The sequence below is a fragment of the Lactuca sativa genome, chromosome 9, assembly GCF_002870075.4.
Source record: "Lactuca sativa cultivar Salinas chromosome 9, Lsat_Salinas_v11, whole genome shotgun sequence".
Taxonomy (NCBI): Eukaryota; Viridiplantae; Streptophyta; class Magnoliopsida; order Asterales; family Asteraceae; genus Lactuca; species Lactuca sativa.
Window position 1 is genome coordinate 83956558 of NC_056631.2, and position 19138 is coordinate 83975695.

Here is a 19138-nt window from a genome sequence, read left to right on the forward strand (position 1 = left end):
TGTCTTTGTGATAATTGTCTGGTATGCCACTATATGTAGAGATTTATGTGTTTGTATGCTATGTTATTATGTGGTAGTGGTAAGGGGTGAAATAGACACCCTAATCGGTTGAAATAAACCGGAGGGTAGGTTGGGCACCCAAATATGCCTAACAGCATGTTTATGCCATGTTATTATGTGCTAGTTGTAGGGGTGAAATAGAACCCGTAACTGGTTGAAATAGATCGGAGGGTAGGTCGGGCACCCAAATATGCCTAACAGTATATTTATGCTATGTTATTATATGATAGTGGTAGGGGTGAAATAGACCCCATAACCGGTTGAAATAAACCGGAGGGTAGGTCGGGCACCCAAATATGCCTAACAGTATATTTATGCTATGTTATTATATGATAGTGGTAGGGGTGAAATAGACCCCGTAACTGGTTGAAATAAACCGGAGGGTAGGTCGGGCACCCATATATGCTTGACAATATGTTTATGCTATGTTATTATGTGGTAGTGGTAGGGGTGAAATAGACCCCATAACTGATTGAATTAAACTGGAGGGTAGGTCGGGCACCCGAATATACCTAACAGGGTAAGACGAGCACCCAGATATGCTTGACAGGGTAGGTCGGGCACCCGGATATGCCTGACAGGGTAGGCGGGGCACTCAAATATGCTTGGCAGTATGTGATTATGTGGTATGATGGGTGGAACTCATTAGGCTTCGTGCTTACAATTTTCAGTTTTTTGTTTCAGGTACTTCTTCTTCGAAAGGAAAGGAGCCGACATGATCGCAGCGCATCACACCATGATTTTTATGCACAAGAGATCTTTGGGAGAATATACTCTGATGTTGTTTTCTATGGTGAGGGTACCAGATTGGATCAGGGTTTTGTTCAGCTGCCAAAGATATTGGTTTCAGATTACTATTTAATCTATTTGTTATCAAGTATTTATCATATTTCATTTTATGTATTTAATCACATACGATTAATATGGACAAAGAACAACTATTGAATAGAAAACACAAAAATGAATCTTGTGCATATAAGTCATATGTGATTAGATCATATAATCACATGTGATTTAATGCACAAGAACAACTAACGAATCAAGAATGCAAAAATTAATCATGTATGCTTGTCTCACTAGAGAACAAACTACATGTTGCCTTTCATTGTTCACTCTATCGGATAAGGGTATACGTGAACAATAAATAAAACAAGTAATGCCAACATAATAGGATAGTTAGTGTAACTCACCTCCTTAAACTTCAAAACTAGCTAGATTGAGCTAGACATATCCTTTCCTTTCCGAGAACCTACACAACAATTATAACATTATTTAGCTTGTCCTTTGTTGTATTACTATTATAAAACTTATGTACATATTTCCTTATTTTCTCTTTGATTGTAGTGCTCTGTTTGGGATCTATTTTCTTACCTTTCAACCCATTCTTAAATTTTGATAAAATAATATTAGTAAATTTCCCCCTTTATTTTTTCAGAAATATAAATATCTCGTTCTAATAAATTTTGGTTGATTTTATATTAAATTTAGAAGTTAGTAACATTAAGCTATCACTTTCTAGACAACTCAAGACTCTTGGAATAAATTGTACCAATATACTAAGAATTACATCGGTCCCTTCATATGTGAGAGACTATACATCCATATCTAACTATAACATTTGAAATTTTGGTATTTGGAGTTTTAATGAATTTATTATGATTTTTTTGAAGACAATGCATGAAATTTGTGACAGCATGGACTAGCCTGAGAAGATTGCCAATTTTATCCATCAAGGATCTGGAATTTCTAAATGTGATTCAAGGTTTGAAGAAACTAGATACACTAATATTTCTAGAAAACTAAGTCTCATGATTTTTAAGTGTTCTTATTGACTTGCACAAATTTTAGAACTCGGAGGACAGATTTGGGTAAATTCATCATAATAGCTTTTAAATCACTTTAGGTGTTCTATTAAGGGCTTAATGCTTATGACTTAAGTTTATCACTTTTAACATGATTGTTGGTTACTTATTAGGCTCTTTAGATGTGAAATTCAATTTAACCTAAGGGCCTTAATTTTGGCTTAATGAGGGTTCAAAGTTAAGAATATTCACATAAAATGCCACTTTTACACTTAATAGGTTCTTTCAGACAATATGACAAACACCTTGTGTGCATGAAATCCAACAGTGATCATTAAATCTCTAATAGACTCCAATCTACCCCCCTAGAGCTTACTATTTTCATTTATCATATAAACCAAATTAATCAAGAAGCAACCTAAGAGATTCCACTTCTGCTTGATGATTTCTTGATTCTAAAGCCAATATCAGGCTCCCAACTGAACAAATAGAAGATAATAGTTTCCGAAATATGAACTTACATAGCTATAGAAAACAACTAACTTACCATGACAGATGGAAAGGGCAACGAAATTGGTTATTGGCCTCTAGCAAATTCCTATACAAATACAATTTCAAATAGATATACCAAATTGGTCAAACTAAATTATAAAATGAAATGTTTCTTATTAAATTTATTATAAAACTGTGTTTCAAAACCATTAATATGATAACAAATATAAAAAATTGGAAATGGAATTACATAGGATAAGGATAAGGTTACATTGAATGTTTTATCAAAATAATATTTAAGGTTGTTTTCATAGTGTTCAAGTTATGGTGAATATGACACATAAACACATATGCCATAAAAAATAAGTAAAGTAAGATGTGAAATAAAACACTCTCCATCGTATCTCACATGTAAGGCTTCATGAGATCCAATTCCACTATGAAAAGTTATAAGAGGACTTTAATCAAACAATTGGTGTGTGTCACCAAAAACTCCACATCCATGTGACCATGTGAAGTTTCACGGTATATAAATCCTGTTTTCATTCCAACACTCATTTTTAGTAAAAATTATATTCAAATTATAGCTATTAGTAGAACAAAAGAAGAAAAAATAAAAGAAAGATCTAATTTATCCAAAACAAACCAGGAGCTCAAAAACCCATAATGAACTATGATCTGGAACATCGAATCACAAACGAGGGTAGTTCCTGCAAACCGGGAATGAATTCAAAAAAAAGTCTACCTTTAACATGCTAAATCAACAATAAATAATCAAACATTATGACAACTTGAGTGAAACCCATAACTATTTAACCTAAATTAACGATAAAGTGCAACCGATGTAGTGATGAAATTGGTAACCAGGAAAGAAATCTAACCTGGAACAAGATGAATGTTGGTAGAGTGATCGATGATTGTAACATCCATAAAAATCAGGCCAAATTTAGACTTTTAAAAACATTTAGAAACCAACAGTGATTACAATTTTGTTTTCAAAATTGTTCAATACCAGAGTATCCTAGAAACCTAGTCATAAAATGTGAGGAGTTGTACGATCACGCCTTTGCCTTCCTGAGATCATCTGAGGTACCTGAAACAAAAACTAAAACTATAAGCCCAAAGCTTAGTGAGTTCCCCCAAAATACCGATACACGAAAAATAGCATATATACAAATAATAGCATGTAATGGGTCCACAACTTTACAGAGTGGATTACCGATGGGCCCATAGTGTGAGTTTGGCTTGCCTTCCGGGACCACAACTCACATCTGGCTTGCTTCTGAGCCCACAGTACGAGTCTGGTATGCCCTGCCCAACCCTCAACTCATATTTGGAATGCTCCTAAGCCCACAGTACGAGTCTTGCATGCATTGCCCGACCCACAATTGGTATCTGGAATGCTCCTGAGTCCTTAGTATGAGTCTGGCATGCCCTGCCTGGCCCTCAACGCATATCTAGAATACTCCTGAGTCCTCAGTATGAGTCTGGCATGCCTTGCCCGGCCCTTAGCTCATATCTGGAGTACTCTAGGGTTTTTTGGTTACCGGACGGAGCAGTACAACCTCATCCCATCCCACATAACGTGTCGACATATAATATAACTAATGCACACATAGATAATCAGATAGTAACACATGTAGTCCTACAGATCTACCAAACTGGCATATCAATTAGCATGCATAACTAACTCATTCTCAACATAACACCAACTACTTGGATATCAGATCCAATGGGACGACATTGACACCTTCGACCCCTAGGTATAGTGAGGATAACTCACCTCACAACTATCGAACTGAAGTGATAAGCTCAAACTCTCAAATCACAACCACAAACTCCACCACCTATATTTACCATAAAACCATTCCATAAATTTCCAATTTACCAAAATACCACCAGAAGTTAACTAGTCCATGCTTAGTCAAAGTCAAGGTCAACAGTCCATGTTGACCCAACTCGTCGAGTATAGATCACTGACTCTTCGAGTCCTTCAAGAACTCGAGAAGTCGTGAAACCCCCCAGTTGACTCGTCGAGTTTCTAGAAAACTCGTCGATTCCATGCGTGTTCACCAGTTGAGAAGACCCTAACTGACTCGTCGAGTCGTCTTGCGGAACCTTCAACGACAAATCTTCATCGGACTCACCGAGTTAATGTAGAACGTTCAACGACTAATCTTTTTAAGACTCGCTGAGTTGGCCATGCAATTCATCGAGTCGCTTCAATCCTTTCTCCATTCAGATGATTTTAAGCCACCCCAAAGCACGATATTGTAGATCCAAGCTCCTAAGGCATACTTCCTATGTAAAGTTGCAAACTTTACATACATGCAAGGTGTTAAGGGCCAAAATCAAGCTAAAGAAGTAGTTCTAGATAGGGAAAAGGCATTATCCTGCTAAACGCTGAAGCTTTATGACTATAAGAACCAAGATGAGCCTAGATCTGAAGTTGTAACTTTAGATCGTGCTCAATACCCGAAATGAATCACCAATCATGCTAAAATGGCCCTAATCTCAAGCATGAAGAGATCTAGATGGAAGGAAGTTCAAGGTAACGACTTGTTACCTTCAAGTGATGCTAAAATGGAGTAGAGTTCAGATCCCGAACTGTTCCTTGCTCCAAGCTTCTTGATCTTCAAGCTCCTCTCACCAAGATCCACCTTCCAAGCTTAATAACACACAAATATGGAAAGAAAGCATGATTTTGGGTTTCTGAGCTCAAAAGGGGCTATAAGGGAGGGTGAGGGAGGCTAACGACTCTTAATATAGGGTGAAAAACCCTGGAAAGTAGGGTTTCATCCTCCATCTCCAACTCGTCGAGTCGTGTCCTCTGACTCGTCGAGTTGGTCACTTAAGTCACGCGGCCAAATCCGTTCCTACTCGACGAGTCGACCTTTCAAAATGAAGATATAAGACTAAAGTTTATACCTGAGAGTCGGGGTGTTACAATTCTCCCCCACTTGAACTAGAATTCATCCTCGAAGTCTGCTTCAGTGAACAACTCCGGATAATGCTCCCGCATCTTAGCCTCCAGCTCCCAAGTCCACTCAGATCCCCTCTGATGCTCCCATTGTACCTTTACCTAAGGTACCTCCTTGTTCCTTAGAACCTTCACTTTCCTCTTCAATACGGCCATTGGCCACTCTATGTAATTCAGGTGCTCGTTGACCTATATCTCATCCAGGGACAGTACTGCCTCCTCATCTAATACGCACTTTCATAACTGTGACACATGGAAAGTGTTGTGGATATGACTAAGCTCCTCTGGTAGATCTAGTCTGTATGCCACCTTGCCAACCCTGGAAATGATCCTGAACGACTCGATTTAACGGGGAACCAATTTCCCCCTCTTCTTGAAGCGGATCACACCCTTCCAGGGCGAGGCCTTCAGGAGTACCATGTCACCGACATGGAACTCCAACTCAGATCGGTGTCAGTCAGCATAACTCTTCTGCCAACTCTATGCGATCTGCAACCGCTTTCTGATCTGATGAATCCTCTCGGTAGTCTGTAGGACCACCTCGGTCCGACCCATCACCCTGTGACCGACCTCCCCCCAACAAATTGGGTGCGACATCTCCGTTTATACAACAACTCATATGGTGGGGCACCAATACTGGAATGAAGGTTGTTGTTTTAGGAGAACTCTACGAGGGGTAGGTAGGAGTCCTAGCTCCCACCGAAATCAATAACACAGGCTCTCAGCATATCCTCGAGAGTCTGTATGGTCCGCACACTATGGCCATCAGTCTACAGATGGTAGGCTGTACTAAAGTGTAGCCGAGTGCTCAGTTCCTCGTGGAACTTCTGCCAGAAATGGGGGGTGAACCAAACATCACGATCTAAAACAATAGAGACCGGTACCCCATGGTGGACAACAATCTCGTGGATATATAAGTCGGCCAGCTTCTCGGCCGATGAACTCTCCTGTATCGCTATAAAGTGGGTGCTCTTGGTCAATCGATCCACGATGACCCAAATAGCATCGAAGCCCCTCGCTGTTCTTGGAAGTTTGATGATGAAATCCATCGTGATATGTTCCCACTTCCACATGGGAATCTCCAGGGGCTGTAGCTGACCATGCAGCCTCTGATGCTCGGCCTTGACCATAGGGTAGGTCAAACACCTCTCAGCGTACCATGCTATCTCTCTCTTCATGCCTGGCCACCAATAACTCAAACGTAAATCCCGGTACATCTTGGTGGCCCTTGGGTGAATAGAGAAGCGAGACTTATGAGCCTGCTACAATATCGTCTGTTTGACCCTACCAGACGTTGGAATCCAGGCACAACCATAGCGGTTCAATAGCCCCTGGCTATCTTGCACAAGCCGAGTGTTTCCACCCCTAATCTTCTCAAGCTTCCAATTCTCATGACGCATACCCTCAGCTTGAGCTTCTATGATCAAGCCCACAAGCAGAGAATCCACTGATATCCTCATACATATTTCGGAGTGGAAGATCCAGTTGACTTGCAGCTTAGAGCGCCCGCCACCACATTTTCTTTACCTGGGTGGTAAAGGATCTCACAGTCATAGTTCTTGACTACATCTAGCCTCGTGCGTTGTCGCATGTTCAGGTTCGACTGATCCATGATGTTTCTCTGGCACTTGTGGTCCGTGTAAATGGTACAACAGACCCCATAGAGGTAATGTCTCCAAATCTTGAGAGCGAATACCACTGCTCCCAACTCCAAATCATGAGTAGGGTATCTCATCTCGTGTGGCTTCAGTTGCCGAGATTGATGAGAATTGTTATCGAGATTTGAGAAAACAAAGTTAGATTTGAGTGATTGAAGATTAAGAACACGAAGTGTAAATATTAATCAGATCTCATATTGATAAAGACTGATTACAAAATAAGCGGAAAAGAGATATCTGTTACGAAAAAGTCTCTTTCTACTTCTAACCTCAGTCCCTATTTATAGGGAACATGAGTGTACAAAAAATATACTAAGTCTAAACATTTTCACTTCGCAAAACAAATGAATTAGTAAAATAACATAAAATGCGAAACTATACAATACACTATATTCGACTTTTACAATTTTACATCTACATTCTCCCCCTTTGTAAACAGTCGAAGCTATTCATCCCATAAGCTTTTGAACAGCTGAGTGGATTGTCTTTCGCACTTCTCCATACCAGGAGATCACCTTCTTGAGATCTTTCTTGTCTCCTTCATTATTCTTCTTGCAATTATTCATATGGACAATAAAGTGCGTATATTACGAAGAATTATATCTTTCAATCTCTGAGACTTTGAACAAGAATTTTTTGGGCTTCCCTTTTGTGTCTCTTCCAGAAAACACCATGCCGAACGGTTTTAGGCATATTTCTCCAACTACATATTTCGATAGTGCTGATTGAGATAAAGTTTCTTCCCAAGGAACATTTACTTCTCTTCCCAACACATTAGCCAATTCGTCATCTGTAAGGGCTAAACAATTGAAGTAGTTGTCAATGAATGTTTTCACATGTGAGAATCCAACCTTGAACACTTCTGTCTCAGAGCCTTTGAGATTATTTTCTTCCATATGCTTCAAGATCAGAGCCACTTGAATTAAATCATTGCAGTTCATCAATGAAAAATCAACTACCGTGAAGTCATACTGCTTGTTGTCTGCTCTGATAACAAAATAACGAAAATTTTGAAGCATATCTTCAAACAATACGTCTTTCTTGATTGTTAGAACCTTTTTGATCTTCAATAAAGACCAAACTTCATCTGGATTCTTCCCCAAGACAGCATGAAATCTGATTTTCATGTGAGTATAATCATCAGGATTATCAAACTTCTCACTTATCTTGTACTGAGCAGTAATGAATAGCATTTCATTTATCGGAAAATCTAGCTGACAATTATCTGAGTTCGCAATATCATAACTCCTCTTCGGCTTCTTCTCAAATTCGTACATCTCCCTTCTTACAACTTTTGACTCTATTGTTTCATAAGAGTAAAGCTTCGCAGGATCTCCTTTGTTCATTGTGGAAGGATCACTTGCCCTCTGCCTCATAATGCTCTGTACTTGCCTCATTCTTTCCAATTCAGCTTCAGCCCCAGCTTTCTTCTGCTCCTTTGATTTTTCATATAAAATCCTTTTTCCTTTTCCCACCGTATCTGTTTGAGATTTTGAACTTGAACCTCCTTCTTTTTCTTCAATAACGATTCCTTTGGCAATCGTTTTTGTGGTTACTGTGGTTGAGGAAATTGGCTTCGTAAGTATGGGAAGAGTAGTGATAAGTTGAGTAGATATAAATTTCCCAACTGTCTTCGCATCTCCTTCTTTACTTGATCTTTTCTCTCCCCCTTGCACCCCTGTGAAGGCAGGTGGGGCACTCCTTGGTAGTAAAGAAGTAAAATTTGCGAGTGGAGCAAGAGCTTTCTGAATTGCTTGTTCTAAAGTATTAATCTTTAGAGACAAGAACTCAGGAATGAGAATTTGTGTTGTTGAAGATTGCGAAACCATCACTTTGAGCTCAGTCACCAACTTGGTTAGCTGATCAAGCTTTTCCTTTGTTTCTTCAGTATGAGCTTCACGAACAAGAATATCAACAAACTTTTGTACTCGTGAAGAAACCTCCACAATTTGTTTTTGAACTTCAACATTTTGTGCATGAATATCCTGAAGCTCCTTCGCAAGTTCAGATTTCAACTCTTGAATCTTATAGTTGACATCTTCGCGAACTTTCTTCACATCTTATACAAAAAGAACATGACGTTCTTTTGCAACAGATTTCAAATCCTTGACTACTGAAGAAAAATTGCTCCCTTGTGCTTGAATGCGAAGCTCATTATTTTTGTCGGATTGATCAACCTTCTCCATAATCCGCTTCTCAGCCCCTTTGATCATTACATCAACCTCCATAGCAGAAATAGAGGACATCCTGCCAGAATCAGCTTGTGACTGAATAATAGCATTTAATTTTTGATTCAGGATTTTAAATTGTTTTCCTGTCATAAGCATATGATCAGGAATATCCTCCTCCTCTGAATCAAAATGAATATCTTCAATGATCCCTCCAAAGGCACCGCCTTCAGCTTCAGTATCAGATAAAGATTGTGAAGGTTGAGGATTTTCGAGTGATTGAGAAGGAAAAAGAGTTGTAAATGGGTTTTGAAGAACATGATCAAAAATTGATGAAGTGGTGGATAAAGTTGTAACTGGAATTGAAACAACTGGTAATGAAATAATTAAGGAGATTGGGATTGTGGTTGCAACACTCAGGATAGATGCCCCTGTATCAGATACGTTGACAGCCGTATCAGAAATAGGTACCTCCTCAGAAACTGATTTGGTAGGGACTAATTCGAGTGGTTTGGTGAGTGGTAAGGTGGTAGTAATTTGTGAAGTATGAATGATCGGTAATGAAACATTTACCGTAGATGTCATTGGTGGAGTTTCTGGTACAATTTCTTCATCAGATGACTCATTACGAATTACCATCTTCCTTCTTTTGACAAGTGTACGTTGCATGTTTTTGGCAACATCTTCAGCTCTTTGTCTTTTCTTGACTGGAGAAACCGGAGCTGGAATACTGCGAATAGTGACACCTTTAGTAATCACCTCAGCCTTGCGAATTTTCTTCAATACACCAGAATTGGAAGGTATTATTTCTTTCTTTGATTTTGATGAAGTTTCTTCAATCTGAATATCTTCATCTTGAACTTTTTGTGGAGAAGAACCTTTCACATCCTTCTTTATAATCTTCTTCTTCTTTGACGGAGCAGCAACATCCAGTAATACTCCAGTCTGCTCTGATGGATCAACAGTTCGCAAATATCTCACTAAAACTTTGTGAGTTTGAGACACTTTACAAAGCATCGTGATGTGCACGAAAGTACTCACTAATTTTAATATTTATAACCTAACAAACTTAACTAACTATGCACTTATAGGCAATGTACCTAGTCAGATTACAGTATAGCTTGGGTAAGTCGGGTGTCGATCACAGGGAACAGTGTTCTAATTAATTTACTTGCTTATTAAATTGACCTAATTTATTAACAAGTTTAATAAGGGGTTTTATCTGGTTTTACAAGATCAGATGAACTTAAATCAAATTCAATAATAAAAACACACTCTTGTTTAGTTTTGAATCCATTTCTCCCTTATGGCTAGCTAATGATTACGGATTATTAAGTTGGTTTTTAGTTGTATTAGTAATTTAGTTCTATCTTACCAATAACTAACTAATTCATGTCAAACCATGTATGTTCACACATAATTAAACACAAAACTAATTATGAACGTAAATATGCTATGTAAGATTTGTTGTATAAACGCAATTATGATCACAATTCACGTTCTCTAGCACAGCTAAACTTTATTTATTCTAATTACTAACTAAGATTGGTCAATCCTAGCTCTAATAATTCAATGATCACTAAATTATTAGGTAAACAGGTTCATGCGGTTTAATGGTCACTATGCTACACAAAACATGCAATTAAGCAATTAGGTAAACAAATAATAACATGTTAGGTTACACAAATCAAACACAAGCAAATTTTCACCAACTAAGTTCGATCCATAATCATATAACTATTCATAGGTTTAAAGCTTCATCTAGCTAAACAAGAGTAGCTAGATTCAGCTGCTCATCATAGTAATTAAACTAACACAGCTAAAATTAATGAAAGACATGTTCTTATTTTACTAAATTATAAACCTTTACTTCTTTTGGTGTTGAAAATCCTCTTCCAGAACCTTTCTCTCACTCTGAATCGTCTCCTGGAATCCTTTTTTTCTGCCAAAAGCTTCTCTTCTCGTAATAATCAGGAGGACTTATATAATCCTCAAAAACCCGCGCCACGTCGTAGCCAGATGCACCACGTCGTGGGCTTCAAGTAATCCGCATCCTTCAAGGAAATCCTCCGTGTCGCGATGTTTATCTTCTGGAACACCCGTGCCACGTCGTGGGCTTCATCGCCACGTCGTGAATTGAGCTCTTTTCGTGAATTTATTATTTTCTTGTCTTCCAAGCCTCCCATGTTCCCCATTTTGTCACCTTTGGTCCCTCTCTTCGAAAATCCTTTGTATTGACTGAAAATAACAATTTAAACTCATAAGTATCATTATTCTAAACATATTATCAATTTATTAATAAAAATGTACTTAAATACTGCCTAAAAATAAGTATAAATATAGCAATATCAAAATACCCCACACTTAGGCTTTGCTTGCCCTCAAGCAAATTTAAACTTAATTCTTAATTACTAACACTACACAGAACAATCTGACTCTAGTTCAGCCATTATGCCAAAACCTCAACACATGCATTTGTGTCTAAAATTCTCCTAAAGTACCCCCCATACTTTAAATACTAACAATCTTCATAAACACTCGCCCCCTTTTTCCGAACAACGCTCATTTTATGCAACCCTCCGAATCCATCCGCAGAAAACCTCCCAACCTCAAGGTATTTTTAGTTGAGCAACCTAAGCATACATAAACTAGAATTACAATTTTTTCGATACCACTATGGAGCTCTTTTGGAATTCTTCACTTTCTTGATAATTTGATCTTTTATTTCTTTGAATTCACCACCTTATTTGATTTGATTTCTGGTATCTTCAACTTTTTGGATTTCTTCAGAATTTTGATCTTTTGATCTTCACTTTATTTGCTCCAAAATTCTTCCAACTTTACTCGTAATTCTCTCTCTTTTTTTTTACATGTACCTCACTTTTTTTCACTCAAAACCTACATGCTTAAGCAGAGGCGCTCAACCTCAACCTTTATTGGTTAATGATAATAATTTTCCTGGATACATTTCAGGTTTAGGCTGCTAAACATATTGCATCCCTCAAACCAAGCGGGGTTATGTTTTTGTTTCATGATTTCACTAAAATAAGGGAGGCCACAAATGCACTATAACGTATATTGGCTCAACTAAACATTTGAACTTTCATCGGATCATCCCGCGTAATACTAGCAATTATAGCTCAAATTATTATTACTAGATTCAATTAATAAAAATTTGAATTTTCAAAATTTTCTAGCAATTTACTTTTTCTACCCCTACCCCACACTTATTTCATACAATGCCCTCATTGTATGTATAAAAACAAATCAAAATTAAAGAAAAGGGAGAAAAAGGAACAGACTCCCCTGGGATAGCGGCGTGAGCATCTCCAAAAATGTGGAAAATGTGCAATTGGACTTCCAAAAATAGAAACTTGGTGTAGAACTGATTGAATACGTAAATAAACCACAAACAGGACTCGAAACTTCAATTCGTCAAAGTGGGTATTTAAAGAAAAATGTGGCAATGATAAACTGGATCACGTCGTGGCATATATCTGGACACGTTGTGATATGGGTTGAAACCGCGAACACCAAAATGCTGAATTTCTACAAACTGCAAGAGTGCCACGACGTGGCATAAGGAGTCCACGTTGTGGAAACTGGGCATCAGTAGAAAATGACTTGTTTGCTTTATTTACTCTAGCAGCTTTGACCAATGGCTAACTGGTTTCCGACGCTTCTATGCAAATATATTTCCCAACTATAACCTCTCTCCTAATATACCCCACACTTATCTTGAATTGTGGGTTCCGACTCACGACTCTAAGCTTCCTTGACTAGACAAACACGACTCGAAAGTTAACCTTCTATGCTCCTTAGAATTCCAACGCTAATCTGAAAAATTAGAACAACCCAAAAGAAACAAAAAGTAACATCATAGTCTTAATAAGGTTTTACATCACACACCAAAGTCAACAAAAAAAACTACTCAAAAACAAAACAAAAGAAATAAAATCAATCATCATCTTGATCTTGTGCTCCACTTGGCCCTGCCCCATCATTTTGCAGACGCCATAGCTCCTCCCATGTCGGAAAATAGGGATATTGTGGTGGCATAGAAGGTGGTCGGGTCACACCCAAATGTGAGTAAATACCCTTAGTAAGCTGGGTATGGTAAATGGCATGACCCCGTAGATTATCCAAATATGTTCCCACCCGACTCTGAGAAGGGTCGGTGGGCACTCCCTGCACATACTGCGAAGCAGCACACTCTCGCTCGACCTCACCTCTAGCCCGCACATTCCGACGCCTCGGCCTGGCTGGTGGTTGCTGTCCCGGCTGCACCTCCTCCTGCTCATCATCTATCGGCGGTATAACAAAACGACCCCTGATATTCACCACCGCTCGCATCACACCCAAGACTTGAATGGTCAAGTCTGTGTCCGGGAATCGAGTAAGATTCCTCACAAAGTCATGGGTCAAAATATGATATGACCTAGCCAGACGAGTAACCAAATGCCCCCCCAGTAATCAGACTCCCAGGCCTAGAATTGGCCGCTTTCTTCCCCATAAACCTTGCCAACATATAAGGCAAATCACAGCAAACCCCTGGGGTAATAAGAGTCCATAAATAAAATAAATTTTGGATGGGGACCTTGTCACCATGATGCTTGTGATTGATTGAAAACGTGATAAGGTGGTGCAAAAATCGGAAAACAGGATTCCGAATTTGTGACTTACTCGAGTCACGAGTGTTGTACTCATGGTTAGAAATGCCCTGCCAAAACTGCACATCCAAAGTACCCGGAGCAAAGTCCCGCACACATCCAAGCAAGAAAGGGATAAAAAAACGGAGATTGCATCTCCACTTCCGCATAGAGCCCCATACGCCAAGCAAATTCACGAAGGCTACACTCACGATATACACCACCCAAACGAAACACAAGTGCCCTATTGTAGGTGACATCAAGGGTGCGTTCTTCGAAACATACGGTAGAGAAAAATTCTACCGACAATTCCCGGTACACGGGTTCTTGAATGGCGAATAAATTCCTCCACCCGTGACAAGTGAACGAAAATTGATCTCCAACATAAATCTTCGACCAATAACGATCCAGCTCCGCTACCATTCCCACTCTACCAAGCCATCCCCAATCAATAATTGGGGCTATTGCAAACTCCCTATTGTATAACCATCCAAGCCGATTCTCGTAGGTTGTTAGCAACGGTTGGGGAATGTTTTGAGGAAACTGGTATAAAGGATGTATGCTTGCTACATCTATCGGGTTTTCCTCCTGCTGAACAGCTCGTCGTGGTCCCATTTCTGCAAACAAAAGCAAACCAAAACAGCAAACAACCAACACATTAAACAGTTTAAACATGTTCACAAAAGTCACGACGTGGCTAGGCTGCGCTACGTCGTGGGTCGCGTCGTGCACAGATTCTAAATCGGTCTATATGCATGCAATATCTACTAAAATCAATGGTTGGGGTTTGTTCCTATGACCATTAAAGGGATATTTTAATCTAAAATCAACCACTAGATTCAACCAATTTCGTGAATCATACAAACCCTACCCATGAAAACTTGAAATTGGAAGAATTACTACAAAATAATGAGTAAAACACGTACCAAATAGATTAATTGGCAAGATCTTGCAAGGAAATTGGAAGTAGAATAAGAAATTGGCTGTGGGGTTATGATGTTCCCGTGAGTGCGGCAGTCTCCAAGTGGGGAATGAGATTTCTCGGTCAAAGGGTTTTAAGCAATTGGTCTCCGCCCCTGATTTTTAAAGGCCACGACGTGGCTGGATATGCCCAGGTCGTGGACCTTAAGCCTTTTTTAAGATCGCGTATTCCATTTTAACCCACGACGTGGCTGGGCTATGCCCACGTCGTGGAAACTGCCAGGTGCAAATATTTTTAATAATGTTTATCATATTAACTAAGTTCTTTGCATATCATTCATTATTTAAAGTTCCCTACAGCTAATTCTCTAGTTATTACCGGTTTTTTAGATGATGAATCGATGTCTTTCCTATTAAAAAAGAAAAGAAAGAAAGAAAATTTTTTAAAAAAATGCAAACCAAACTCGGGTTGCCTCCCGAGAAGCGCTTCTTTTTCTTGGAGTCTTGAGCTGGACTCCGTGCCTTCTACGTTGAATCTTCGGAAGAGTCTACCACCAGGATCTTTTGTTCCTTGAACCGCCGTTTATAAGCTTGAACTCTCCTTTTATACGCCTTCTTTGAATTTTCCTTTTTAGCTTTTCCATCTTCTTCAAGCTTGCGTTTCGTGCCCTTTGTTTGTTCCTTGCATTCCATAACATTCTCCTCTTCTTTCACTACCGGCCTTGTTACTTTTGAAGTGACTTCCTCTTCATCACTTGTCATTTCCTCGTCCTCTTTGCTCACCCAAGAAGGCGGGCTCTTGTAAGCTATGACTTCAATCAAATATGGAACAGATGCCCTTGGTTTTGTCCTTTTGACTTGATGAACTGCCTTTATCTCTTCTTCCATAAGCTTTTCCAGTTCTTCTAGTTCATTCTCTTCATTAATTGTGAACACCTCTTCTTTATCTTCTTGAAAGTCATCCTTTATCCCAAAGACTTCTTGTTCATCTCCAACCCTCAAAGTTAGCTTAGACTCGCGGATATCAAAAGGGCACCAACAGTGTTAAGCAATGGCCGACCAAGGATTATCGGAACATCCGAATCTTCTTTCATGTCTAAGACTACAAAGTCTATTGGAAAAACAAATTTTCCAATTTTCACCAAAATATCCTCCACTATGCCTCGGGGTTGTGTCACCGAACGGTTCGCCATGTGAATCTTCATTTTTGTAGCCTTTATCTTCTGAATCTCCAAATTTTGATAAAATGAAAAAGGCATTAGATTAATGCTAGCCCCGGAATCAGCTAAAGCATTAACCTTCATTTTATTCCCAAACTCGCATGGAAGAGTGAGGCGTCCATGATCCCCCATCTTTTCTGGTGTTTCTCCTAACACAGCTTTTGAAGTTTGTTCACCTAGAATCACTGTAGACTGCTTCTTTAATTGCCTTCGCGTATCTATCAAGTCTTGCAGTAATTTCTGGTTCTCGGGAGCTTTGGATAAGGACTCAACAAAGGGAGTATTAATTGGAATCCCTTTCACATGCTTCACCAACTCCAAATGTTCCTTCTCCAGTTGACTAAGTGCTGCGCGGGTGGGAAATAGCATAGGTGGATGATAAGCTGGAATAGGCTCAAAAGATTTTTGCTCAGACTTGCGCCACGTCGTGGCCAGAGTAGTGCTACGTCGTGGTGAGCTTGGCTCAGCACTTTCTCCATTTTCGATCCTTAATTTCTTGGGCTGCTGCGGTTCTTCTTTCAACGCCTCCAGGAACTCAGATATTGTATCTTCTTCAGTATCGATGGCCATTACGTGAGATTGTGCTTTTATTTCGGGATTCTTCGGGGATAATTTTTCATGAACTAAAGTGGCTAGTTGACCAAATTGTACTTCAAGGTTATGGATGGAGGCTTGCTGGTTCTTTATCAATGTTTGTTGTTCCATGATAGCGGAATCCGTGGCATCGTGTCTTTTTTCCGAAGCCTCCATAAACTTCATCAAAATGGTCTCTAGGTCGGGTTTCTTCTCGGTTGGTGGATGCTCCTTTTGATAAAGGCCTCGACCTGTCTGCCTATACTTCTCTTCTTTTTGCTTCTTATACTCTTCATATTGCAGCCACTCCTTCTTCGGTTTCCTCCAGTCCTCCTCAAACTTATCCCCACTAGAGTAGCACACTTGAGCTTTTCTGTTCCCAAACTCATCCACGTTGCAGTCCTTGGTCAAGTGTGGACCACTGCATCGCTCGCACCCCACTCTTATGGCATGTATCGACTGGTCCATTTGTGTTATCCTGCGATCCATGTTATTCAGCATGGCCATGACAGCTGCAATTTCTTCAGTTTGGGCCCCTCCACCGCCTTTGCTTCCATCTTGCCTCGGATTATGGTATTCGCGGGAGTGTTTCGCGAATTCTTCAATTAGCTCCTTGACCTCCCTTGGATTTTTCTTTGTCAACGGTCCTTGAGAATCAAGGAGTTGTCTTGTCATGACATTGACCCCATCATAAAAGATTGACATCTCTTGCTGCACATTTAGGTCATGTTGCGGGCAATTTCTGAGTAAGCCCTTGTACCGCTCCCATGCTTCTTATAGTGACTCCCCCGGCTGTTGCTCAAAGTTGGCTATTGCCTTCTTGAGTTTTGCTATCTTGGATGGTGGGCAAAACTGGTCCAGGAATTGCTCACGCATTTGAGCCCAAGTGGTGATTGTACCCAGTGGGAGTGCTTTTAACCACTCCTTAGCAGCTCCTTTGAAAGTGATGGGAAGCATCCTAAGCAAGACTGTGTTCCTGTTGACATTTGGGACATTGAAGTAATCTGCAATGTCGTTGACTACATCTAGATGCTTAAAGCATCCTCATGGTCTTTCCCGAAAAATGGGATGTCCTTCAGCGCAGTCAATATGTGTCCCTTTAGCTCGAACGTGGCAGTGATAGGTATTGCAGGTTGGACTAAACCGGGACCCATATCTTCTCGGATCTGCTTCTTGTATGCTCCCATGGTCATTTCTTCAATTGCTGCCATCTCGTTCCTTGGCTCGTTCTCGGGTTCACTTGTGTGTTCTTCAAATTCTGGCTCGGTATCGTATTCGGACTCGGTTTGCACGGGTGTACGATCCAAATGCTCAAGATTGCTCTCGTGCTTTGCTGATGAACTTGACTCTCCTGTCTTCTTTCCCGACTTCCTAGAAAAGGCTGACTTTAATTCTTGCAAGGGCGTCTTTTTCTTGTGAAGTGCAGACTCGGGGTCTTCTAGTGGTGGCACCAAGTGTGTGTTTGAGCTTCTGGTCATGAACTCCTGCAACGTGCTAAACTAAAAACGTAAAACTAAACTAAAATAAGAAAAACTAAACTCAAACTGAAAATCTAATTTTTTAACTGTCCATGTCGTGGCCAGAGGAGTGCCACGTCGTGGACTCTGTGAATGACAGAAAAAAAAAATGATTTTGCTGAAAAATTAACTTTTTGTGGGTTTTTACTCCACAAGAAGGATCGATCAAATTAATGCAAATAAATAAGCTAAAAACTAAGCCGTTCCCCGGCAACGGCGCCAAAAACTTGATGTGCACGAAAGTACTCACTAATTTTAATATTTATAACCTAACAAACTTAACTAACTATGCACTTATAGGCAGTGTACCTAGTCAGATTACAGTATAGCTTGGGTAAGTCGGGTGTCGATCACAGGGAATGGTGTTCTAATTAATTTACTTGCTTATTAAATTGACCTAATTTATTAACAAGTTTAATAAGGGGTTTTATCTGGTTTTACAAGATCAGATGAACTTAAATCAAATTCAATAATAAAAACACACTCTTGTTTAGTTTTGAATCCACTTCTCCCTTATGGCTAGCTAATGATTACAGATTATTAAGTTGGGTTTTAGTTGTATTAGTAATTTAGTTCTATCTTACCAATAACTAACTAATTCATGTCAAACCATGTATGTTCACACATAATTAAACACAGAACTAATTATGAATGTAAATATGCTATGTAAGATTTGTTGTATAAACGCAATTATGATCACAATTCACGTTCTCCAGCACAGCTAAACTTTATTTATTCTAATTACTAACTAAGATTGGTCAATCCTAGCTCTAATAATTCAATGTTCACTAAATTATTAGGTAAACAGGTTCATGCAGTTTAATGGTCACTATGCTACATAAAACATGCAATTAAGCAATTAGGTAAACAAATAATAACATGCTAGGTTACACAAATCAAACAAAAGCAAATTTTCACCAACTAAGTTCGATCCATAATCATATAACTATTCATAGGTTTAAAGCTTCATCTAGCTAAACAAGAGTAGCTAGATTCAGCTGCTCATCATAGTAATTAAACTAACACAGCTAAAATTAATGAAAGACATGTTCTTATTTTACTAAATTATAAACCTTTACTTCTTTTGGTGTTGAAAAC

At 39.3% G+C, this 19138-nt stretch overlaps 1 non-coding gene across 1 annotated transcript; it reads left to right on the forward strand.

Annotated features, from left to right (window-relative positions):
* Nucleotides 1-17244: 17244 nt before the first annotated feature.
* Nucleotides 17245-17351, forward strand: LOC111896852 (small nucleolar RNA R71). The gene has a single exon (XR_002852042.1). It is a non-coding gene; the product is annotated as a small nucleolar RNA R71 (small nucleolar RNA).
* Nucleotides 17352-19138: the final 1787 nt, after the last annotated feature.